At 42.0% G+C, this 26,751-nt stretch overlaps 1 protein-coding gene across 5 annotated transcripts in view; it reads left to right on the forward strand.

The window, feature by feature from the left end:
- TLN2 (talin 2) overlaps nt 1-26,751 on the forward strand; it is a 424,752-nt gene that overhangs the window by 180,077 nt on the left and 217,924 nt on the right. The window contains exon 1 of one of the 5 annotated variants that reach the window (XM_059180689.1): nt 17,763-17,865. The exons of the other annotated variants lie outside the window; for them this stretch is intronic. The gene's annotated coding sequence lies outside the window, so the exon portion shown is untranslated. Of the gene's footprint in view, nt 1-17,762; nt 17,866-26,751 lie in introns of those variants that run through there. 5 annotated transcript variants of the gene reach the window in all.

Raw genomic sequence — 26,751 nt, forward strand, 5'->3', positions numbered from 1 at the left:
TCCTGAAATTTGTGTCCTGATTTCCATCTAGAACATGAGGCATATTCAGAGGTGTTTGGTTTTACACCTGTTGCCTCGCCATCCTGTTTCCTCCTTCCTCATATGTAGCATTTGAAAAAAAAAAACAAAACAAAACAGTTTTTGATACCAGCAAATATATGTGCGCTTTCATATCTACGCATCCCTTTCTTTTCCAGTGTAGTATACTGTATACACTTCGATCTACCTGGATTTTTTTCACTTAATCTATCCCGGCTTCTGTCCATGGTGGTGCACAGAGATCATCCACACTCCTTTGCACCGCTGCATAGCCCAGCATCGTGTGGGTTTGCTCTGACTTACTCATCCTGCCCTCTTGGTGGACATGATGTTTTTTGTCTTTGACTTACTAGGAATACTGCTGTATGGAATAGCCTTAGGCACTCTTAAAATCATTTGTCTTTTCTGACTTTATGAAAGTTTAAAGTATATATGTATATATATATATATATATATATATATATATATATATATATATAATATGACTCTTTATATGAAGAAAGAGAAAGATGTCTGAAAGCTGCTGGGATGAACTGAGCTTCAGGACGGGAAAGGGAAATTAGGCTTTGGAGAAACAGAGAAGAGCTTTTGGGCAGAGTAGATGTTCTACCTTCAAGTAAAAGAAAATCAGGCTTAGGAAGGTTGGTGGAGTGTAGGTTTCTGTGAACTGCATTGCCAGGCCAAGGGCTTTCAGTCTTCCACTTCAGGGCAGGAGTTGGCAACCTTTTCCCTGCAAGGGACCCAGACTGTAAATATTTAAAGCCGCCGTCACTGTTGGGACTACTGAAGACTGTTGTTGGAATACAAAAAGCTGCCACAGACAATTCATAAATGAGTGTGGCTGTGTTCCAAGTAAACTAGATTTATGGGCCCTGAAGTTTGGATTTCATGCAGTAATCATGTATTATGAAATAGAATTATTAATTTTCTCCCCAACAATTGAAAATGATAAAAATCATTCTTAACTTGTTGGCCATAGTTTGCCAATCTCTGCTCTGGGCATTTGGGAGCCATAGAAAGTTCTTGAGCACAAGGAGGACCTGCTCAAAAGGATTATCAGGAGTGGATTAAAGAGGGCTCAGTCAGAGGGAAAGAGCTCAGGCTGCTCAGGAGGCTGTTGATGCTCTCAACATGGATATAATTGGAAGGTGTCTGTGGGAGTGGATTTCTTCTTCTTCTTCTTCTTCTTCTCCTTCTTCTTCTTCTTCTTCTTCCTCTCCCTCCTCCCCTCCCCCTCCCCCTCCTCCCCTCCCCCTCCCCCTCTTCCTCCCCCCTCTTCCCTTCCCCCCTTTCCCCCTCCTCCTCCTTCTCCTTCTCCTTCTTCACCTGATATTAGAGAATTACTGAGAAGCAATGGCCTCATTATATGGTTTGATAGAGAATTTGCATTTCTTTGTACAATTTTTAGCCTCTCATTTCTCATTGGGTATATACAAAGAGACACCAAACTCACCCTTCCTCATTGTGGGGTTTCAGGGCAGAATCTCTCATTCTTGCCTCTACTTCCCACCCTCATCCCATCAAAGAAACCCAAGATTGAGCCCGTTCACCAACGAGCCTTTTTTGTCAACTGTCTTGTATCTCTCCTTTCCTGCGACATTGCAGCTAACTGTTGAGAGAACGGTATTTTGTTTGTGGGAGGAAAATCAAAGATGGTATAAATGAAAAAATGCATTTTCATATAATGGAAATTATTAGAGCAACTTTTAAAATGTCACTGCAGATTAATGCAGACAAGAAGGAGCTGAATATATTAGAAAGTAGGTCAAGTTAGCTCATGTTTATGAATGAGGCGAATTAGAGTGCAGGTTTAGGTTTATAAAATTGTGTGATACTGTGGTTTATATGAATTACCCTAGCCCAAATGATATTATAGCAAAATATAATTAAAATATATTGAGTTTGTTTCTTTATCCTTTGTGGCTAAGTATTTTATACCTAATATTTTATGAATTTAATAAACTAGTAAAAGTGATGAGCTTCTTGTTATTGCTCACATTTCCTGTACTAGACACAGAATCTACTCTGGGGAGTTAAAGCTGAAGTAGATTTAATCCAGGGGATGGATGCTTCCAGAATCCTTGGAAGGTGTGGAGGAGGAACTGGCTCTAGGTTAAGCCTCTAGGATACCCCTCACCCGCAGAACCATTTTCTCCCACCAGAATCGGGAAGGCTGCCATGGCTCTTGCTGTGGGAAGCTGTTGAATTAGAAACCAACTCTATGAGCTACTAGCTTCTGCACTGCGCTTCCTCTGCCAAGAGACCTTGCTTTTTGGGGATACCCTTACACTCTGCCTTTTTGCTCCATGACTCCATTCCAAATCAAAGTTGCCTGTGAGCCCATTCCCATTGGTGGTAAAGAGTCTGTCTCATTGAACTCCATAGCAGCAAAGGAGTCTGGGCAATATGCCATGTTTTTGCTGTCCAGCCTCTCCCTGCTGCAAGTGAGCCAATCTCCTGGGTTTGCCTCCGTTTTCATTTTCAGAAACTGCTGCTTCAGATACCCATGCTACAGGGGGTAGGTATCTGAAGGACAGAATATCAGAATCTCTCTTCCTTGGATACACAGGATACATTTTGATAGACTTGCATAGTGATAATAGTAACAGGTGTAAGAGGTATCACACCAGTGTTACTGGTTAACTTGTATTCATTAACAGTGTTACTGATGACATAAAGAATTTGATAAGGAAGGATTTGCCATTTTGGAAAGCTCTTTTGGGGGGTTGGAATTGACGTCATACTAGGAAAGGAACACCTGTGGATGAATAGTTAAAAAGTTCAATGATGGTGGGATCCAGGCCTAGAGAACATGTGTCTCCACGAAGGGTAATAGGTCAAAATATTGTCCTGATCATCCCTGACTTGAGCGCTTGTTGCACTAGGCCAAGTGTAAGCTCAGTGATTAGGCTTTTGTTGACTGCAGTATTACTGCCTGACTTCCTTGCTGTTGGATTCTTCTGTGGGTTTAAGTGGGTACTCCCTTTTCCATCTGGTTAGGATCAGTCATGCTCAAGTGAGGAACGAGATATGGTCATTGATTCTGAAATTGGGCGGACCCGGGTTCAAGTCTGAATTCCACCACCACAGAGATTTCTAAATATTAGCAACATTTGCTTTTTTGTCCCTATGTCTTCTGTTTGGAGTGGAGTTGATGGTAGTGTTGAGCACAGGCCTGGCACATGGCCAGTGATCCGTGGTGGGCTCCAGCTCTGTGTGGAGACACCACCATCAGTGACTGGATTTCCCTCTGCCGCCTTGTCATCTACTGATGCATTTTCCACGTCCTTACATCCACTTCTGTGTCTGCACAACTATAATTTTCTTATCCTTCGCCATGGGTCCCTTGGATGTTGCTTCTCTTTATTGTGTCCAAGGGCTTTCTCCTACCCTTCAAGCACCCTTGGATTTCTCGCAAGACTCTCTCTCCTCCAGGAGAAAGATCTTTCTTAGTGCTTAATAGACATCGGAGCCATCATGGGGTCACAGAAGTCACGGTAGCTTTTTATTTGTCATTCAGACATCTAGAGCTCTTCCTGAGACTCTAAAGGCTGACGACAGGGTGGCCCATCTGCGGGACTCCTCCTCCTTAATGAGATTACCAATGCCATTTCATTGATGGTTTTCCACTAAAGTGGTCTTAATTCCATTGCCTTTGCATGTTTTTCCTTGGCTCTGTCTCTCCTTTGCTTCCCCAGAGGACCTAATGTAAGTGGGTGGCAGTAGTCGGGAGCATTTGGGCCTCTGTTCTTCAGCAAGCCTCCAGAATGGCCACCTATAGTGGGGTTTTAGGAAAACAGGAAATAATGAAAAGTGCAAAAATATCCCTGCACACCATTGTGTGCCAAGTGAGTTTCTGTTAAGTGTTTCTCATTTGATTCTTACCTATACTTTGGCTTTCATCCCTTTGGGTTTATTTGATCCCTTTGTGGAGCTGACCTGACTCCCTCTGGGCCCTGCACACACATGTACATGTGTGTCTCCCTGACCCACTGTCCCGCTTTTCCTAACTATCAGCACTCCATTGACAGTGGACCTCACGTAGCATGTAAAGTGGAATTGTGTCCTGTTGTGACATATGACAGCACTGTCTGAATGGCTGTGAGCAAGTATGTCTTTCTTCCTCCTCTTTAACCTCAAGGACCTTGACCTTGAGCTGCTAATAATTTTGTGCAAACCCTGTCTGACATTTTTGTTAAGCCCTTGCCCAAGACTTGAGTGACCTATTTAACACTTCTGCATATTTGAAGACGGCTGTTTGTATTAAAAATTAGGTTGTGCTATTCTCTCCCACCTAACCAACTTGTCCAATAAGCATTTATTGAACATCTACAAAGTGCCAGGCATTCTTCTGGATGTTGGGGGCATTGTTGCCAGCAAGGCGGAGATGGAAAATACTGAAAATAGTAGGGGCAGAGGGTTTAAGAGAATTGAAAGCAGATCTTGTAATCTCTAGTAACGGGTGTAGTGTTTTTCCTAAGAAGAGTTAGAATCCTTTAAATGGTTAAAGCCAAGTGGGATCTAGTCTGATAACTTTTGGAAGGCCATGCAGTAAGAGGTGAAGTGTGTATCCAAGGGCAGGCAGTAAGAGTAGAAGTGGGGAACCCAGTGGGAAGCTTGTTGGAGTAATTTGGGCAGGAATGATGGTATTCTGTGGCTGGAGAAAAGGACAGAGTTGAGAGATTCTTAGGAGGTGGTGGTCAGGACTTGGTGGAAGCACAGGAGAGGCTCATGTCAAGGGTGACTCTCTGGTCTGGCTTCAGAAGTGGGATGGAGGTCGGTTCTTTTGAGATCAGACACACAGGAAAGGGAGCAAATTTGGGAAAGGTGGTAGCACGGGAGAATCGATGGGTTTATATTTGAGTAAGATGAAATTGATACACTCACAAAAGGGCTTGAAGATATGATGTAGCCTTGGAGAAGAAGCACCAGGGCCAGATCTGCCGATCTGGTGGATGCAAGTTCTGAGAGCAGACGACATCCACCAGGCAAGGGTGTATAGAAGAGGGCCTGGGAGAGAACTCATACGCCACGAGGTTTCAGCAAGGAAAAGAGCCTGGGCAGGAATGGGTGAGATGGTTGGGGAGAATCTGTTAGAGTGGTCCCTGGTGCCCAGGGCAGGGCACACAGGTAAGGACAAGAGCGGGAATGTCTGAACACCCTTGGCAGTGCTCAGCGGAAGCCATGTGGGGAATACAGTGGGTAATTAGAGGTCTGTCAGTTCAGAGAAGTCTTGCAGGAAGGGTGGCTGAGCGGGAGAGGATATGGTAGTGCAGTTAGCCTGCAGGGCTTGTGGGCATGTGCTGAGGGCATGTGGCTTTTAGGGGTAGATGAAGAGTTAAAGAAGAATGCCCCTGTGTGCTTCATTGTTGCCATGCTTACTTTGCTCTGTTACACATCTTTTTTTTTTCCTTTTTTAAAAAATATTTGGAAAACTCTCTTAATCCTGACATTATAGAAATGCTGGAAGTACGGCACAAAGAATGGTTCCTCGAAGCATCCAATTATAAGTTGCTGACCTAATGCACAATCACCTCACCTCCAATTACTTGTCCTGTAAAAGTACATCCTCAAACCCAGTCACAGTGCAATCATCAAAATTGTTACAGTGTAATCCTCAGGCGCCTTTCCCTTTTGCCAGATGTCCCTTGCACATCCTTAATAGCAGGACAATCATGTTCAGAATCATTTGTTGCCATTACTTGTCTCGTGTCTTTTGTCTTCATTAGTCAGGACAGTCCACGAGTCTGGCTTTGACTTTCAGACCTAGATCCTTTTGTAGATGGATGGCCAGTTATTTTGTAGTATATCCCTCCATTTGGGTTGTGTCTTGACTCATGATTAAATTCATGTTTTGCCTCCTTGGCAAGAATATCACAGCCATTATGCTGTGTGGTTTCTGCCTCCCGTCAGATGCGTCCCATAGAGATGTGTCTCATGATTGATCATGGTCCCATGTTCCCATGATTTAGGTGCTATTGGCCAGGTTTTGCCTCCTAAGAGGTCCTCCATCCCCCACCCCATTCTAAGGGGATACTTTGGAACTAACTAAGTAACCTTCTCATTCCTCCTCAGACTTTCATTTTATTTATCCATTGATTTTTATTGGTGTGGACTCCTGTTTTCACACTGCATTCATTAAACTATGTCCATTCCTATCATTTTGGTGTTTAAATTATTCTTGATTTGGCCAGTGGGAGCCCTTTCAAACTGGTTTCTGTGTCCTTTTGACACCTCTCCATCATTCTTTGGGCAATTCTTGGCTTACTAAGATATGTCATGTTTATCTCAAGTTTTAATATCATCCTATCTCAGTGGAGCCCTAGTCGTTTTTCTTAGAAAAAGGTAATTTAAAGCCAAGATTTAGGCCAGAAGTGTGCTTCTTGATATTAGGATATCCCAGGCCTTCTCAGTGGTCAGAGCTAGGGAATATATTAGATTCTTGTTATTCACAGTAATTATATTCTATAATGTCTCAGGGAGCACTGAATTAATGAACACAGAGCCATGGCTTTTAGCGAAAATAGACGGCCAGGTGCTTGCCTGCCTCTGGTCACAGCAGAACCTTGTCTTATGTGTGTCTCTATTTAAAGACACCAAATGTAAAATATATTGTTGATTCACTCACATTGAACTCAATGGCCACGAGCACTTAGGCCTGAATGAAGCTTATCTAACATATTCATATTCTCTCTGAGGCACATCGCTGCCTCCCTGGGCTTAGGAACCCTAGACAGCGTTCCAGGAGGTTTGGGCCATTTTAAACAGATACATCATCCACAAAACTGCAAAAATAGTGACGCTAAATAATCTGCAAAAGGGACACTTGGTAGGCTGACAGCTGAAAGGAAAAGGCAAAACGTCCTCTTGTTGGACCTCAACTGGAATGTGTCCACCAGATGACCCTATTTTGGCCACTTTGCTTGTGTCCACAAATAACCAGGAGAGTGCTGTTGGGGTTACAAATGAGTTTTAGCAGGTAGGTGAATTTGCAAATAATGGGGATTAACTGTGCACCTGTCTTTGCATGCACAGCTATGTTCTGTGTCTGCACGTCTGCATGTGTCTGTTCATCCATCTGTCCTGAAAACCATGAATTCACACCAATACTTGCAAGTCCAGTGTCACACCATAGGCTCCTTTGTAGTGTTTTTCTGTTCTGGGCCACTGTGGCACCAAACGCCCCCACAACCTGCTCCACCTCTTTGCTGGCACCTACCTTACTCTTTCCCCTCACATAATGATTTTAAAGCTGATTTCTTCTGGAAGGGGCGAGCTGGGAGCAAGAAGGGGAATGGATGTAATTATATCTTATTATCCCATTTATATTCTATATGCCAATTTAAGATAGGCTGATATTAAAATATTTATGAAGCCTCCTTTTCATCTCATAATTCTACTTTGCAAGTAACATTGATTTGGGGAAAAACCATTTTAGAGCTGATGAATAGTGCAAGAACCAACAACTGACTTTATAAATGGACTTAGGGCAGTGCCATGCCCTCTGGTGAAGAGAAATACCTGCTGTTCTAGGCTCAGGTGTGAATGATGGGGTTGACAGGAGGGCCAGAGCCTCAGGACTAAGTTCTGTCTGAGATACATTCTTTCAAGACCCTGGGAGGGCTCTGCCTCCTGCAAGAGACTGAGTCCCTGGAAGGTAGGGACCACATGTGGGCTAGTCATTCCTGTGCCTAAAGCCTGGCCTATGAAGTGACAGGTGTACATTGGTGACATTTTTGGACTACAGGCTATCCAGCTGTTGCCCAATCATTGAAGTCTTTCCTTGTCTTGTAATGTTTTCGGTTCTTTCCCTTAAGTTTCTCTGGAAGCTCGTCTCCCTCCTCCCTGTGGGAGCCTTCCAGATTCTTGCTAACCAGAGGGATCATTCTCAAAAGAGTGTGCAGAGGCCTGGGAGAGTATCTGTAACTGAGTTTCTAAGCATCAGCTTTGGAGTTGAACAAAGTTGCTTTGGATTTCTAGCTGTATCACTTACTGGCTGAAGGTCAGGAGCAAGTCGTGGACCTTCTCCCAATCAATTTAATAACCTGTGAAGTGGAAATGAGCAATAACTTCTGCCTCCCACAATTTTGGGAGGATTAAATGAAGTGGTGTTTTGAAAGGCCTTGGCATGGTGGCTGTCTTTAGTCAATGTTAGCAAAGATGATGGTGGTGGCTCACTCGTCATCTGGCACTGGGTATGTCATAATCTTTTTTGGATTGTAGCTCCTTTCCCCATCTTGGTGATGAACTCCTAATTGGGGTAGAGATCTGCTCTCATATTTAGTGTGTATATCCAACTTCCCACCCCCCCAGCATGTCCACCTACCCCCCACCCCCCAATCTAACATGGTGCTGCGCACCTGGTAGGCAGTAGCTATCTTTTGCTTGGTCATTGGACGGTCCTCCCTCATGCCCCACCTCTCTGCCTGACCCAGTCTTGCTAGTAGAGCAATTTGCTTCCCTTTTCTCAGCGTGCTGGGAGATGCTGATTATTTTTTCCAACCTTTTTTCTTTTTTTTCATTAAGAATCAATACTCTGTATGATGTGGTCGATGTCATGGTCTGCTGCTGCTAAGAAGTGTTGTTTTCTGGGCTTTCTCCTTAACACGAGCACTGTACTTGGTCCCTGTTGGACTCTGAGGCTCTCTAAATGAAGACGTGGCACGCAGTTACCACCTATTTTTACCCTTGGGAACAATGGCACCAAATGCCAAGAAGTTCTTAACCAGGTCAGCAGTGTGTTGTGTATTATCTTCCAACCCAGGGTCTTTATGGCAAGGAGTTGGAGCAACTGGATTGGGTTTTGTACAACTGCGGCAGCCGGAGATGGAACGGGTAATCAGTCTGCCTGCTCCTGAGACAGTTCCCCCTCCTTTCCGCCAGGAAAACGCTTGGTTAAAAATAAGTATGCTCTTTGAAAAGTCTTCTCACTCTTTAGGACTGACTGAAGCACTTAATAGGTGGTATCTGCTGGGTGGATTTTATCAATATCTGTTCTGTTATGCTGGGATGATTTTATATTATGTAGAATTGTCGGTAGAGCCAGGAGCCAGCCTTCGCTTGGACTGTTGAGTTCAAAATGATGTTCTCGGGCTTATTACCCTATTTCTTTCTTGAAAATTTGAAATCCATTGTGTGAAGTAGAGCTGGAGAGAACTGTGTAGCTTTGGAAGAGAAATAACCAGTATTTAGGACGGTGTAGATGATAGGGGGATGTAGGTAATAGTAAAGAGCCAAAGCTCAGGGCTCAAACTTCTCAGTTCACATCCTGGCCCTCCTTGAGAATCTCCCTCTCCTGCTCCCCTTCTTCTCTCTCTCTCTCTCTCTTTTTCAAAAATAAATGAATGAATGAGTGAATGAATGAATAAAAAAATATAAATGTGGTTTTCTTAAGAAAGAACATTTGTTGAGTCATTCATAGGCTGTTTTGTTTTCTTTTGGAATTTATAGTACCTTACGAGAGTTTTTTGAAACAGTATGCCTAAGAACATTTGAACCAATAACCTTTTGTTTAAAGAAGATATTTTCCTGTTTTTATTTATTTTATTGTGTTACGTTAGTCACCATACAGTCCATCATTAGTTTTTGGTGTAGTGTTCCAGGATTCATAGTTTGTGTATAACACCCAGTGCTCCATGCAATTGATGCCCTCCTTAATACCCATCAGTGGGCTCACTCATCCCCCACCCCTCCCTTCTATAACCCTCCATTTGTTTCTCCGAGTCCATAGTCTCTCATGGTTCATTTCCCACTCCGACTTCTCCCCCTTCATTTCTGTCTTTTGATCAAATCCCCTGTGCCAGGCAAAAGCATTTGCATTACCACATTGACCTTATAATTAGCTATTGCAGCATCTAAATGTTGTAAAATTTTCTGCACAGACTTTTGATTTTGCTGCTTAGAATGCTAAAATAGCCTCTCTTTCTGGTTTTCTCTTTCTTCCCTTTCCTTCCCTCCACCCCACCACCTTACCATCTTGCTGCTCAGAAGAACGCTTTCTCCTCCATTGTGCGAAGGGATGAGAAGGAAACCCCCTTATTTGACGTGACCAGACTTAAAATTTAGTTTCTCAGAATTGGTTTAATTATACTTATAAGTAGTGTGGGAGAAGTCGGTTAAAAGTGAGGATCACAAAATGTTTTAACCTAAAACATGCACATTTAAATTTGGACTTAAATACATGCCTTTAAGAAGCTTCTCTAATATGTGTATAACTGGAGTTCTATAGACATCTTTCCATCATGAGCCTCTCCCACACCGTGGAGTTCATGATTTGCAGTTTGGGGTTCTTTATTTTTATTTTTGTTTTATTACTGAAGTATAATATAACCTACAATGTTAGTTTCAAGGTAAGCCTATTATTTCTACCTCCTAAACCCCTTGATCTGTTTTGTCCATCCCCCACCCACTTCCTCTCCGGCCACCATCAGTTAGTTCTCTGTATTTAAGTCTGTTGGATCTTCTTGCTTGCTTGTTTTTTAAGATTCCACATGTGAAATCGATCATAGAGTATTTGTCTTTCTATAACTTACTTCACTTAGCATAATATTCTCTAGGTCCATCCATGTTGCATATGGCAAGATCTCTCTTTTTTTTGAGTAATATTCCGTGTGTGTGTGTGTGTGTGTGTGTGTGTGTTTGTAGAGGTATAGTTAAGTTTTTTTTTTTTTAAAGATAGAGTGTGACTTGAGATGTTTGAGGAGAAGAGTAGGATCCCTTTCGTGTTTTTTAAGAACATTCTCTCAATTCACTGACAATTATCTGGCCCTCACCTCCTTTGGCAGCAATGGTCTTTTTTAGGAGTTCAACAAACATTTTATTGAATTTTTATTCAAACAGCAGTTCTTTGCCTTTGTGCTCCTTTTTCATTGGTCCATATCCTGTTTAGATGATAAATATGTAATAAAAATGGCTTGAACAGATTGGAGAACATTCTGAACAGGCCTACCCCTCAATGATAGGTGTAGCATACCGCCTACAGAGCTGCTTTAATTTGGCATGTAGGTAGTCAGATGACTGAGAGACTGTCCACTGCATATACACATTGTAGCAAACTGTAGATCAGTTCAAAGGAGAATTTAAAGACAGTACAATTCCCTAACGTGTGGGTGGATTTTCTTTCAGTCTTGTTTGTGTCGGCGCGTTTGTATGCAGCTTATATTATTTTGTATTTTACTCCTGAAATCAGTGATGAATGTCCTCAAAAATACTTGTTACTTCTAATTATTTCCTTTCAACAGACTCCTAGAAATGAAGGTATCTTAAGAAGTGTGACCATATTTAAGACCCTTAAAGAATATTGCCTTGACTGCCCAAAAAATCTGTACCTCCTATGGAAGGGAATGTGTATTTTACCATGTTCTCACCAAAATAATGAGTGCTCATATCCCTGCTAACATGATAGAGAATATTTTGTTTGGATGTATATTTTAAAGTTGTTATTGAAGGTGAATCCCCCCCTCCTTTTTATTTCCTTGCCATTTGTGGTGTTCTGTGAAAAAACTGTCATTCTTTCTCTGACCATTTTGTATTAGGATATTTCATTTTCTGGATTTTTAAAGAGCTCTAGCCACTATTTTTCTGGTAAATGGTAACTTCTTGCTAAGCTACAGATACATTTTCAAAGTTCATTGCCTATCTTCGGACTTCACAATATTTTTACTTTTTATGTTGTAAAATATCCTTGTGATTTCTCACCTGCACTCTTTTCAGTTAAGAAGAACTTCCTCAGTCTGACTCAGATAAATATTGCAAATCTTACTGTTTGGTGCTTTTAATTTGAAAAAACAGCTCTCAATTAATATAAATTTTATTACAGTGTATAGTAGAAGTTTGAGATTTATTTATTTATTTATTTATTTATTTTCAGATCAATTTGCCCAGCACCACTTGTTGAAAACTCTTTCATGTCCTGGTAGAGTTTTGATGAAGCTTCTTTCACATGGGAACATTGTGTATGCACTCGACATTGTATCTGTTTCATTTATCGGTTTGTCTCATACCAGCACAAGGATGTAATCAAATTATATATTTATTTTATTTTATTTTTTTGAGGATGTAATCATTTTAGCTTTATTGCTGGTTTTACTGCTGTGTGGGCAAGTTAACATTTATTTTTGCAACATTTTCATTACTATTTTGGGTAGTTTCTTTGCAAGTAACTATTTCTAGGTGGGTAGTAGCCCAGGCTTCTGGTGGTTTGTAGGTTTCTCCCACATTTTCATCCACTGGCTAGTTTCACTGGGAATCTTCCCACCTCTCACCTGAACATCTGTTGCTTATGTTCTTAACATCCTTATACTCGACCTTTACTAAAAAAGATGTTTTTTGCTGCTGCTTTTTGGTCTAGTCCATGTTGCCTCATTAATCGTACTTTTGTAGAAAGCTCCTGATGAATAGTAATTACTTTGTCAGAAGAGTGGTATCGAGACTGCATGTTCCCATGACCTTTGTGGTCACTGCCATCTGGATGGGCTATGGCAGAGGCCAAGTGTCACTTGAGTGGTTGTCCTCACACGGGGTATCTAACTGCTCAGGAAAGGAGACAGGGCTGTGAAGGCTTACGTGCCTGTAGAATGCCTCTGTTGGGGTGTGGAATTGAAAGTGAGGTTTCATGAGGCTCTGGTTATTGAGACTGTTGATTTATAAATGATACTGCATAGGCATTATCAGGAGTGGGGGCAGCTGCTTTCTGTCCAGCTGGTCCGCTTCTTGTATTTGAGGAGCTGAAACGTGCCTGAGCAGAAGGCAGAATAGAGCCAGACCAAGTGCACTTCCCACCTCTGTGTTACGGATGAGGCCAGAGGAGCCACCTGAAGGGGACTTGCAGCCTTCCTTGGCATGTTCTCCCTCTGGAACCATCCCTTGAATTCCTTTTGGTGATGGCTTCCAGATTTTGGCTTTGCAGTTGGCCCTCTCCCTGGCTAAAAAACACTGACATTTCACCTCCCTGATCCGTGATACAGGGGTACCCACTTACCAGAGACTGCATGTTCATAGAGATCTAAGGGAAGGCTTGAAGAAAGAAGCAAGGCAACTGCACCACAGGATATGCTGGCTCCTCTCCCCTTCGTCATGCCTCCGTGAGCAGCCCTGTGTGGCTGTCACACCTGGAGCAGAGAGGCCGCCTGACACAGCCCCAGCTGCCACATGGCACCTCTGACAGTTGACCCGCTTGCCTGTCCATGTGATGTGTCTGTCACACGGCGTGGCTCGCCAGCGGGCTTTCCTTTCACTAGAATTGGCTGGAACTTGGAAATCAAATGCATGGGGGGAGATGAGTAGATTGGAGTGCTGCAGAGGGACAGGAAGGAATTGATACTTTCTATTTAGGGGAAGCGTATGATGATGACACTGGGAACAGAGTTGGTCATCTTCCAGATGAAAAGTCTTTCTGGAAAGACGGGAGAATCTTGAAGGAGGTCAACTCCTCGAGGCTGACTGTCTCCAGTGATTATTCACATATACCTTTCCCTCTTCCATAAAGAAATGGATCATAGTTGTCCCAGACCTTGAGAAACATTTTTGCAGTCTTAGATTTAACTGGAGACTTAATTTGAAAGTTGCCTCCTACTCCTTCATCCACATTTTGTGGAGCTACTGTGATGGGTTTACATGCCAACTTCACGGACTATTTTCTGGCTTAAGATTTGAAAAATTTTAAAATTTCATTTCTCTTCCCACTCCCCAGCCTTCCCCACTGCCCCCATGGCAGAAAGACTGGTCTGTGGATATGGGCACCTTTTCCCATGAGTTGATGAATGAGACTGTTGATGCCTCACATTGACAGAAGACTCAGTAGGAGACGCCTGTTTAGAGGGCTTGGATGTGACCGTTGTGAATTGCTTGTATGTTACAGTGCTCTGTATGCATCCTGGGGGGCAGGGTTCTCACAGAAACATAGACTTCCCCTAAAGCCCAGGGTGCTGACCCTGGTGCTGCTTGTCCTGACTGATGGGTTGAGGGGACTTGAGTCTCCACTTGCCATTAGAGGAATGGAAGAGTGTAGTAAGCTGGATGAGGGAGACATTCAGCAGTTCCCTTCTTGCAAATACTGTACGTAATGATGAAAGTGGTCGTTTCTTAAGCTTAGAGAACTTGCAGAGGTGGAAGGGCTTTTTTGGAAGCTTTCTGGTTGGTTTTCTTCTGATGCATTTAGTTTTCAGAGTGAAACATGATGCTGAAGACTTTGAAAGCCTTTCTCAGCTTTTTAAGTGTAGGGAAGAAAGATTGAGTTAGGAAATGAGCATTAAAATGGCTTTCCTGCAGTTGCTATTAAATCTACGAGTTACACACTCAGCATATAAACTAGTTGACAGTATTAAACAGTTGAGCTTTTAATTTTTTCAGAATAACTTGGAATAGCAAATGAGCATTTCTAGCTGTGGCTTACACTGTGACCTGTTTTCTCTTCTCAATTTGGAGTATTATGTTACCTGCATGCCGAAATGTTGGATTTTTTTAACTGAGCATAGCAATGAGTCTAGGTAAACATGTAGTAAGTGTTGTCTGTGAATTTTCCTTGGGTTAGTTGTGTGAGGACGGAGGTGATGCTGTGTGTTTTTCCTGAAAAATTCCATTTAATTTCCATGTTCGGCTCTGGCAACTCACCTCTGTTCCGTTAGACAAGGGTGAGAGAGAAATGAAAACTGTTGGTGTTGGCTTACTCATAGTTGTGGCTTTTCTTAGCTCATCTTTGGTTTATCTCCTTGAATGAGGTCACTCGTATGCCCCATTATTCATTTATGATGGGTTGTATGTAACATTTTGCCGTTTTATATTTCTCCAGAAAGTATTTTTATACCAAGGTAGTTCTTGTCATAAGACTTCAACTTGACTTTTCATTAATAACTATAGTGGGTTGAATAGTATCCCCTCCACATTCACGTCTACCTGAAGGCACAGAATGTGGCCTTATTGGGAAATCGTCTTCGTAGATGCAGTTACTTAAAGATGGAGATGAGGTCATGCTAGATTAATCCAGTGACTGGTGTCCTTATAAGAAGAGGAGAGGGCACAGAAAATGCCATGTGAACTCAGCTTAAAGAGACAAGGAATGGTTCTCCTTAGAGTCTCCAGGGGGAAGGATAACTCCCCAGCAACACTTGAGTCCAGATCTCTAGCTTCTATAGCTATGGAAAAATTAATTCCTCTTAAGATACACATTAAATGCTAGTTTTTTGTTTGTTTGTTTGTTTTAATGGCAGCTTAAGGGAACGGATAGAGCAACCAGTACAGGTTGGCAGAAATTGGAGGTCAACCTTTAGCTTAAGGAGCTCTGATTTGAACAAGGTTTTAGACTACAGTGTTTATAATCAAGACAGTAAAATTTTCCACGTGTAAGAAGCTCATTTGTCTGGTGCACCTTCCATTTTAATTCGGTCAACATGTAAAAGGTAGTTTACTGGACTCCCAGTTGAAGGAGCTTCTGTGGTCTTATTCATCATGACCTTTGGAAGTTGTCTGTGGGGGATAGATGCCTGTTGACGTTGTTCCTTCAAAGTTAACTTGCAAATTCCTTAAACCTGCTTCGTGTAGCACCTTGGAACTTAAGGGATTGATTGGGTCTCCTAAGAACTTGCTTGTCCACATGATCAGTGCTCAGGGCCTCAGGCTAGAGGGTCAACATACAGATTGAAAACCCTGCCTGCAGTCTGGGACGATGCCGTGCCACCATGACCTTTTGAGTCTTCGGCGGGAAGGACAACATTCCAGGCACAGTAAGCTGCCTCATGTTTGTAGACGAGGAGGAAGGAAGTCAGTGCGCAGTTACTGAGAGCAAGGGAAACAGTGTCTTTAGAAGGAGAAAGGACTCTTCTGGTCGGGGATTTTTTAAAAATGTAGTTTCTTTTCGTTTTCTTTTTTTTTTTTAAGATTTTTATTTATTTATTTGACAGACACAGATCACAAGTAGGCAGAGAGGCAGGCAGACAGAGAGAGGAGGAAGCAGGCTCCTTGCTGAGCAGAGAGCCCGATGTGGGGCTCAATCCCAGGACCCTGGGATCATGACCTGAGCTGAAGGCAGAGGCTTTAACCCATTGAGCCACCCAGGTGCCCCCAAAAATGTAGTTTCTTGCTGACAAGACACTACATTCTTGATTCAACCGCCCTGTGAGCCCCAGCCACATATTCCCCAACGTCTATTGGAAACCTGACCTGATGTAGTTCAGTTCTCCTGCTGTGAAAGTCAGCTATGCCACTGTTGCATGTTCATCTAAAGTGGTTGTGGAGGGACTTAAATGAGGGGCAGATGTTGCTAAGATGATGCCGATGAGCATTTCAACGTGATGCACTTTCATTGTATTTCTTGGGACAAGAGCCTTCCTGCTTCCTGTGACGATCACCCTGACCACAGCGGAACCGGCTCAGTAGAACAGAACCTCATGTTTCCGTTATTAGGTGTTCGAAAGGAATGACCACATCTGGAGATTTCACCACACAGAATTTCTAGCTAATTCTAGAAGGGAGACTCTTACCAGATGAGAGTCAGGAAGTAAAGCCATTTTGGAATGGAAACTTGCTGTCTGCTAGTTTCAGATATTATGTATGAATGTTCCAGAAGACCATGCTGTTGTCCAGAAGAAAACCTCTCCTTTCATCCTTCTGAGGGGGCACCACACACAAGCCAGGCTTTTCTTGGTCTGTTTGGGGGAAGTACTGGATTATGACTGTCCTTCCTTTCCTGAACCCCATCTTTTAGATATAAACTCTACCAGGCATTACTGACTTGATGTAATCTAGTGTTCTGCGTGTTCTCGTGATCTGGAGGCATTGGTATTCTTAATGCGGAAGTGATGATTAGTCTTAATTTGGAAACTGAGAATCAGAAAGTTAAAATAATTTACTCCAGGTTATATAATTAAAGTTAGTAGGGACTTCTTAAGGGGCACGGAAGGAAAGAAATGGAAGAGTCTGTGAGTGAATGATTATGTGCGTGTCTGTAAAGCTAGGGGAATTTTTTTCTGATGGTTTCTGATCTCCACCATTTGCAACTTTGAGAGAACTCTTTCAAGTCCAGAGGGATTAGGGCAAAGGGGTGCTCAGTATCGAGTCTCCATTCAGTGTGCCCTGTTAGGATGAGGGCTGAAGAGTGGTATGTTTTTCCTTATCTGCTGAACAGGTGCCCTTTCATATGCATGAAGGGAATGCAGGCAAAGCCATGGCTCCTTTCTTCTTTTCAATAATATAATCAATAACACAGATTAAATAGTGTAAAATTAGGTAATATGTTTACTCAAGAGTTTTATATATCCTGTTCTTAAAGTGCAGACAAGTAGTGTTTTGTAATCCACATCTAACACGTACACTCATTTGGTTGTCTTATTTAATACATAAATTGATTTTTTGGGGCCTATGTCAGTGATAAAAGAGACAAAAGCTTCCTTAGTCCTGCTCTGTATCATGAGCAATCTAACTTTATCTTAATAAAACGAGATGTAGTTCAGGTTTCTCTTGGGCCAGTTCTGTATCCTTAATAACCCTATAAGCTGTCCACGTAGCATCCATCACTGCCCAGACCAATTGCTGGGAGGCCTTCGATGTTGCCCATTGCCTCTGTGTACCCTACACAGCTGGCCCTGAGTGCCAGCAAGCCTTTCTCCAGCTGACAGCCCTAATTAGGATGATCAATATGGCCTTTCCTCTTCATGGCACAATCACTAAGTGGATTTGCTTTGCTTAGTATCCATATGGAGCAACTGTTTGAATGGGCAGTGGAGATTTTAACTGAGCCTTCTCCTGATAAACCCATTGCCAGAGTGGAAAAGAATTCAACATTACCAAGCCAGTGGAAAGCACAGCCCTTGAAGACAGAGGATCCCAAATCAGGTGAGTGTAGGTAAATAGTATAGCACTTGAGAATGTTTCCAGGGGAGTTTACATTACTATGGATGAAGGGGGCTGTTGGTTTGAACACATGGGGAAAAATTTTTGTTTTCATTGAAAATCTCATACCTTATAAATCCAAAGAAAGCGTCCGGTACACAGTTCACCGAGTGGTTGACTAATTGTCCCGTTTACCAAAACCAAGTGTAAATTTGTAAATGAGATTTGCTGGCTGTGATGTTAAGATCATGGTGGTTTAAGTTCACTCCGTGTTCATACCTGAAATACTAGATGTGGAATGTAGATGGATCTTAAGTGTAAGTCACTGCCAATCCACATGGACACCATTTGGTGTAGCTCTGAGGTTTCTGCTAGTACTGATGTGGACAAAAACTCAGAATACATTTTCTTCTAGTCCTTGTTTTGTAGCAAATTGGCTGCCATTATTAGGTAGCTTTTCATGAAATGTAAAGCCTTTGGTTTTTACTTCTTCTTTTGAGTTCGTTTGTTTCATATAGAGGGTGAGATGATACCTGCTAAGAGAGTTAAAAAAAAAAAAAAAAAAAAAAAGAGGAAAGGGCGTAAGGACTCTGATTTTTGGCAGTACTGTTGATCTGTCATTTCCTCAAAGAGCCACCCGTCAAGTTCATTGCTAATGTTAGATCTATCGTGCGTTGGGGATATTTTTGTAATTTTCCTGCCAACTGTGTGAAAGCAGAGATTCTGCATTTCCACTGTGGTCGTAACCACAGAGGGGAGTAAGGGGTCTGACACCTCAGTGGGAGCCTAGGACATAGCTTAAGAGCCCCACTCCAAATGGTTTTTACAATAGAGCTAGGTAAGAATTTTGTATCTCACTCAGAAATAATATATTGGTGCTAGTTTTAGATGGCCAGTTTAATCTTCATTAGACCCAGGAAGATTGACCTGCAACTTTGTATACTCTTTTCAAATGGTCCTATATTTCCTCTTTGTTCCAAGATTGGGGGTTGGGGGAGGGGGAAGTTGTCTTCAATGACTTGCCATATTACTTCTCTGATGGGTTTAAAAGTTACTGTGACATTATAGGGAGTTGGTTGCTTCTCTCCTCATAAAATAAGCCGTCTCTATCATGGATGACTCCTCCTTTTTGTGACTGCACAGAAGGCTGGAAGATTTTTGGCCTGGGAAGGGCTGGAAGGAGGAAGGTCTTGAATGAGGTAGGCTCTGTGCACGTTGCTGTTCTGCTGCTTGGTCTCGGAAACAGGTCTGATGAAAAGCACAAGATACTCTCTTACAGGAGGGGTATGGGAAGAGAGATAACATATCACAGTTATGGGGGAAGAACAGAAATGGAAGAAATGGGTAAGCTTTGACAGTTTCCTCCTGCTGTTTTGTCACGCTGTCTTCAAGCACCCGAGTGCTGACAGTTGCTCAACAGTCCCACGGGTCATGTCCCAAGTGTATGCTTGGGCAGTTACGTATATAAGCACGCGATGGGAGGAAAAGGCAAGAAGAGGACTGACTTAAAAATAGTTAAGGACTGGAAACACCACATTAATGTGACATCTAATGACCAAACAGGAGAAAAATAAAATCCACAAGGCAGCTAAGGAAGATGAAGCCCATCTTTTTCAGAGGCTCTTGCCTTAAGCTGCTGGAACACAGGGATGGGAAAGCTGCTTGTACCAGTAACACCCTAGATGTCTTCCCCCTCCCCGACTCCCACCCTGGCTATCTAAGAGGGACTGTTATCAGGATTTGGGGGATAATTAGAAAATGCAGGCGTGGGCATCGTCCCTGTACGGGTCATCAAGTCTGTTGCGGGGGCACCCGTGGGGGCAGTATGAAGGGGACCCATCTGTGAATGTCATTGCTTGCATCTTGCAAACCACGGAAAACCCATGAGACTTCGCTCTTGACCAGCAGACGTGCAAATTGGCCTTCAGACTGACTCAGGCCCCTGACCTACTTTTCTAGTTACACAGGCCCAAATGAACGTGTTAGGAGAGCTTTTCCAAGTTGGAGCCATTCTGATCACAACTGGAACTCTTCAAAGTGCTGGCTTGTAGTGGCGCCCCTTACACTGGGGTATGGCCAGGCTTTGGTGGCTGCAGCGTAAGCTGAGGGCTGTTCACTACCCGAGACCTAATTATACATTATTCATGTGTGTAATTGAATTGAAGGTGAAGAGGGCATAGGCCGTGGTTAGGGCAAGGACTGGGAGGAAATGCCTTTTGCCATGAGCTGAGCTTAGAGGTTTCAGCATCCATTCCATTAGAATGCTGTGTGCTGGAGAGTCAGGAGGAAGCCAGCAGCTGCTGGGAGCAGCTAGGCTCCTGTGCCCTGGCAAGGGCAGGGAGAGGACAGGAACTCCCACAGCATATGTTGTGGGGGTGGCAGTGGGGGGAACATGGGCTAAAGCTGATGGGCAGGGAGGAGTTTTAAATACAGCCACCTGTCTTCTCAAAGCTTAGGACTCTTGAAAATCCAGCCAATCTGGGTTTCCGTGTCGCAGTCTGGCTTTCAGACTGTGCTCTGCTGATGTCATTTCGCTGGAGACTGCAGAGATCCAAGTGTGGGCAGATGGGAATGGAGGCTGGAGGAAAGATGGCAGGCCGCTCATGTGTGAGTGTGCAGTGGAGGGAGGCCAGGCTCTGGGGACGGTAGACCTGCCCTTGGAACACATTTGCATTCCGTGCTGAACAATGGGCAGATACCACATTCTCCCACATGCCAGAGGATGAGTTTGAGAGCACCTGTCTTCTTGGAGCCCTTGCGTGCAGGTCATTTATTCTCATGGTTTTCAAGCATTTGGGGTCAGAGTTTATATATATATATATGTATATATACATATATATATTTATGTATATATATGTACATAGGAGCCATTGGCACATGAAAGACATTTTATTTTTTTTTTAAAGGTTTTATTTATTTATTTGACGGACAAAGATCACAAGTAGGCTGAGAGGCAGGCAGAGAGAGAGAGGAGGAAGCAGGTTCCCCGCTGAGCAGAGAGCCCGATGTGGGGCTCGATCCCAGGACCTTGGGGTCATGCCGAAGGCAGAGGCTTTAACCCACTGAGCCACCCCGGTGCCCCATGAAAGACATTTTAATAGGAGCTGGTCAAGCATTTATATCAATTATTCAATACATGTAATATTTCAGAGCAAAAATTCAGTCTAATATCTGATAGGATTGTGTTTTCTGTGGGTTAGGAAAATATAATTTGTGTTACTTTTCATCCATTTGAACAAATAATAAGAAGAAAAGATGCTTAAAGCCCAGTTTGCTGGAATGATAATAAACATAGTTTGGCGTACACGAAGATGAGTACCTCAACCCCTGGTGGTTAGCGGTCAGGAGCCCCGGCAGGCCAAAGCATTGTTGACCAGAGTGTGGGAAATACATGGACATACTCACTACCGCCTTTTATTATTTTCTTCCCTAATTGAGACAACTAATGCAAGTACGCGAGGCCAAAGTCTGCTTTCTCCCTGCTGCTGGCAAATTTGACAGCGAGGCTGTGCTCCCGCGTGTAAAGCATTGGGTACTGGCTGGACATTCTAAGATCACCTTGTCTTTGTACAGGAGAGGGAGACTCAGAGGATAAATGTCTTGTCCAAGGACAGATAGCTCTTAGAAGCCCATGTACTGCTACTTGGGAAGTCAAATGAGAGTTTTTAGTTGGATCAGGTATCTGTGGCTGCTGGCGTGAAGTTGGCACATAGAGGAAACTGAAGATATCATGAGTCGCATTGGGTACTGGATGGCGGACGCGGAGGGGAAAGGCTTCAGGAGTGCGGGATGTCATTTCAGCACAAGGACAAACACCAGTGTGTTTCCTCTTGGCAGATACTCAATTTTATTAAAAGTATTTTAAACTCTGCCCTACTAAAATAAGATTGTGGGCTTGTTCTTGAAGGTTGGAAGGAAGGACTAAGGCGAGTGCTGGTGATAAAAGAAGCAAGAAATGTCTCACTTTATGAGATGTTTATGCCAGCCACACCTTTAGTACACATGCCGTTTAAAATTTCATCATCACCAAAGGCTAAGGCAGTTGTAGTAGTTAGATCGTTTTGTTTCTTGGCAAAAGAGAATTCTTAAGGGGATGATCCGTCGTCTGGATGTGCAGGAAGGAAGGTTAGATGTTAAACTTTCTACATCATTCCGCCCTTGGGTGGGATGGAATTGTACCCCAGATATTTGATTTGCTTTCATCATGAGGAGAATTGATAGATATGGCATTTCTGTCTTGATTTCTCTTGTCCTTCCCAATAGAGGGAGTTGGTGAATTTGGGGAGCCAGCCAAGCAGGGAATTAAGTAAGCCAAGTCTTTATTTCCATTTTTGCCTTATATTCATAGAACAGTAATGTTTAATAGCTTCAGGTGTCCATGAGAGAAGTGAAGAGGATTGCCGTATACAGATACTATAAAACACTGATTTTTGCTTGTTAGAGGCTAACACAAAAATTGAAATGCTGTGCATTAGAGACATTATTTTAAAAATAGAACCATACTGAACTTACGCAAAGGGTTTTGTCTCTTAGCTATGCCAGAATTACCTCTGTTTATTTGAATTTTAAAAATCTGTTATTTTGCCGTTAGAGTATCACCAAGTATGTTAATTTGCTTTGCCTTTCCCAATTTCTCCAACTTTGTTTGTTTGTTAAGAAAGCATCTTGTTAAAACTTCCAGAATGAATGATTTTTATTAAGCAGTTTCAGCTTGCTCATTTACCCCTCTCAATTCTTTCCAGGTAGAGATGACATGGTTTCCTGGACCTTGTGTCAAGTGAAGCTTTGAAGTATTTCATGTTGGATTTAATCCATTAAGATTCTGATTGTGCTAGGACTTTAGTTTTCAATAGAGCAAATTATAAAAAGGGTGAAATCATATATGAACTATCAACGTGGAAAGTGAGCATTCTTCTTTTGTAGAGTCCTGATGTAGAAATCAGCATTCCACAATTATTTCCACAATTATTTCCACATACTAAGTGTCTTTCTTTCTACTGAGAAATAAAAATGATGCTAATTGATAGTCATTGCTCTATTTGAATCTCAAGTTGTAGTTACTTTGTCTCAGTAACAAGGTGAGGACTGAAATTTTCTTTCTTTTACTGATAATTCACTGTATGCTTCTGAGCTAAGACAAAAACAGCCGTAGTTTTCACACTGTTCACATACCCACTGAGGCATCCTTGGCCTTTGAGAGCAGCACATTCGACTTTTACCGTGTTATCATCCTGGAGTGGCTTGTATAGACAAAATACCAAGTAGACAACGCTATTGAAACAGAAATAAAAGTTGGAATGACATTAGTAATTAGAACACTGTATACAATAGACTTTCAATAAGGATTTGTTGAATTAAATGGAATTATTATAAGTATATATGAATTATTATGGAGCCCATATCCTTTCTCCAAGTCTGTCCCAAAAGATTTTTCAAAGGAAGGTCTGGGTATTAAGTAAAGTCTTGCTGACTGATGATGGTCATTAAGATCTAGGATTAGGGTGCCTGGGTGGCTCAGTGGGTTAAGCCTCTGCTTTCGGCTCAGGTCATGATCCCAGGGTCCTGGGATGGAGCCCCACATCGGGCTCTCTGCTCTGCGGGGAGCCTGCTTCCTCCTCTCTCTCTCTCTCTGCCTGACTCTCTGCCTATTTGTGATCTCTCTCTCTCTGTGTCAAATAAATAAAATCTTAAAAAAAAAAAAAAAAAGATCCAGGATTAGAGGAAGGATTGGATGTTTCTGTGTACCAAGTATGAGGAAAGAAAATTTGGCAGTCAACATAAATGGGAAGCTGATTTCCCACTCATAAACCCTTCTTCAGTGAGGCTCAGTAGATGTTAAGTGAGTAGGTTAGAGGAGGCTATGGTATTTAAGAGAGAGCCCTTCAGAGAAGTTTTTACCTGGAAGCCTCTTGGAGGGCCAGTCGACTGGTAAGAACAAACACTAGAGCTGAGGTGGCTTATTGCTTACAGAACCAGAGCAGAGTCCTGGGTAGCCTTAGGAGAACTGGTTTTGAAATAATTGTATTCCACAGCACCCTTCTTTCTGGAATTCCCTGTCCTCATGACCTGCGTGGTAGTCCTAGTGACTTAACTAGCTGGTGGTATGTAACTTTCAGTTTTACATTTTTCCATATCCAAAATTTTGGTGGTGGAACAAAGTGTAGGTGGACTTCATCAGACTCTACCACTCCCTTGGTGTTACCCACTTTATGTGATCCCTGGATGGCATAAATGAGATAAACATGACATGCCTGGCACTAATGGACGACCCATACATGGTGTTCCCATCTCTTTCTGAGAAGGAGCTTCCACGTCGGCCACATTTGACACTTGCTATGGTGATACTGATTTCAAGGGGAATCCTTCTAAGAGAAGAACCCTGAACTGAGCTTCAGGACTGATGTTACCAATTGTGACTTCGGTTGTTAAAGCTTTGTATTTTTGGCCTGTTTTCCTATATTGATGCCTACTTGTTCTGTGGGGTTTCTGTTTTCCCCAAATGAGGCATTTTCTGAAGTTTTCCTAAAATTCTAAGAGAGGTCTGCGTGACGCTAAGGCATGAACCGAGGGCTATGATTTTATTTGGATTACAAGATGGTGGCTCAGAGCAGGTCTTCTCGAAGTGTTGGTTCCCTTGAGAAAAAGGGACATATATTGATTTTGTGTATTTTCCACTCAGTTCCTACATCTTTCTAGATGCATTTTTGAGTACATAATGCTTTTCTTCACTTTTGTAGTGTAATGTAAAAGGTAAATATTAGGCTATTAAAAAATAAAGACCCAGGCAGCCAATAAAACAGAATTCTAATCCACTTAAGCCTTGAAAAAAATCCCTTAGAAAACACATAACATTCCAAAAGGAATTGAGGATGCAAAGGCCATTTTAACATCTTCTTATTCTTATAGAATCTCTTTTTGTGTCTTTGAGGAAATTTTCTTCTCTGTTGATTTGGTGGTGGGGCAGTATTCTATTGTGTAACATGCATAAAGATAGAATGGTCAAAATTAAGTCTAGTGTCACCAAAGTTTCTGCCCCTGTTGGAATATTTTATTAGGTCTCTTGGCTCCAGCATATTTGACTTCTTTCTTTCTTTCTTTCTTTCTTTCTTTCTTTCTTTCTTTCTTTCTTTCTTTTTTAAGGCTTATGTAATTGAATTACTTCACTCTTAGCAATTGAACCACTTTCTGGGAAACCATCTTTATTTCCAAGCTAGTAGATTAGCTCTTAGGGTGAGGGACTGTGTCTTAGATATATTTATATTATATTTAGGGGTTAGCAGAGTGCAGACTATATTACCAGTATTCAGCAACTGCTTATTTAATTGATTTTGATAGTGTTAAGGTGGCCCTTTAATAACTGAGTTTTCCTTCCACTTAGTAGTCATTTGAAAATCTCAGAGCACTGAACTCCATTCCAGTGCTCAAAACACTGAATTGCTGTAATTACTGTAGGGGATTTCAGACTCATCAGGGGAAGTTCAGTTGCTATCATCTCTTCTTGTTTATAAATTAATCTACAGATTGGAATTCTCTGTCCTTTCTTCCCATCTCCACCATTCAGTGAAAGTGGAGAGAAAGTTCTTCTTAGGTTTAAAAGCTGATAAAGAGGGGGGTGCCTGACTATCTCAGTCAGTACAGCATGTGACTCTTGATCTAGGGGCTATGAGTTCGAGCCCCACCTTGAGCACAGAGCCTATACTACAGTAAAAAAAATAAAATAAAATACAAGGCTGATAAAAGACTATATTTAGACCCTTACCTCTATATAAAAAAAAAATAATTGAAAATGGATCAAAGTTCTAAATGTAGGAGCTATTAGACTGTATAACTCTTAGAAGGAAATATAGATGGAAATCTTCATGACCTTGAAGTGGGCAATGGTTTCTTAAATATGATACCAAAAGTATAAGCAATGAAAGGAAAAAATCAATTGGACTTCATCAAAACTAAAAGAGCTTTGGGGCTTGATAAGACACTGTCAAGTAAGTAGAGAGACAATGTATAGAATGTGAGAAAATGTTTGCAAGGAAATTATGTATCCGTTAAGGCTCTAGTTTCAGGAATATAGAAAAAACTCTGATGATTGAACATCATTAAGTATGATGTTAACCGTAGGGTTTTTGTAGATAATCTTTATCAAGTTGAGAAAGTTCTATTACAGCTTACTGACAGTTTCTATCATGAATGGGTATTGGAGTTTGTCAAATGCTTTTCTGCATCTATTAACACAATCAGGTGATTTTTCTTTTGTGGTCTGTTGAAGTCAACCAGTCTAATAGAAGGCAAGAAATTTGAGGAGGGCCAACCAAACATTCTGAGAGCTGAATGAGGACTTGACGGTGCCCTCCCTGGATTTTATTTTTATAATCATCTCACCAGATAGTCACTCTTTCCCACCAACACTGTCAGTCTGGTAGAACTTAGCCTTAAGAGCGTCTGTGCCAGAGGAAATATTCCACAGACTTGGAGGTTCTCATTACAGATGAAGGTAGTTAATAATTTAATAATATGATAATCTCAGGCTGGGTTTGTTTTGATAGGAATTGCTTGTTTCTGTTACCACTCTCTGTGAATGTATCACAAAGAGACAGTATTTTGGGGGATCTGTATTTAGTTGATGCCTGACCCGGCGATTTGAGTTCTACCATTAACCTTTTTTTGCTTTCTGATTTTTATGTACCATAACTAAATAAAGAAGAGAATGGAAAAATACCTCTGTTTAACGTTTCAGGGGTGATAGAGTAATGTTGTCTATAAATATTTATATATTCCTGAGAAGATGCCTTTTTCTTCTGACATTTAGACTGACTCATGGAGAGATTCACCACTGGGGAGGAAAGAGAATAAAGAAACTTCTTTTTCTCAGTAAATTTATACATGTCTTTCAAA

Source organism: Mustela lutreola, chromosome 7 (assembly GCF_030435805.1).
Source record: "Mustela lutreola isolate mMusLut2 chromosome 7, mMusLut2.pri, whole genome shotgun sequence".
NCBI lineage: Eukaryota > Metazoa > Chordata > Mammalia > Carnivora > Mustelidae > Mustela > Mustela lutreola.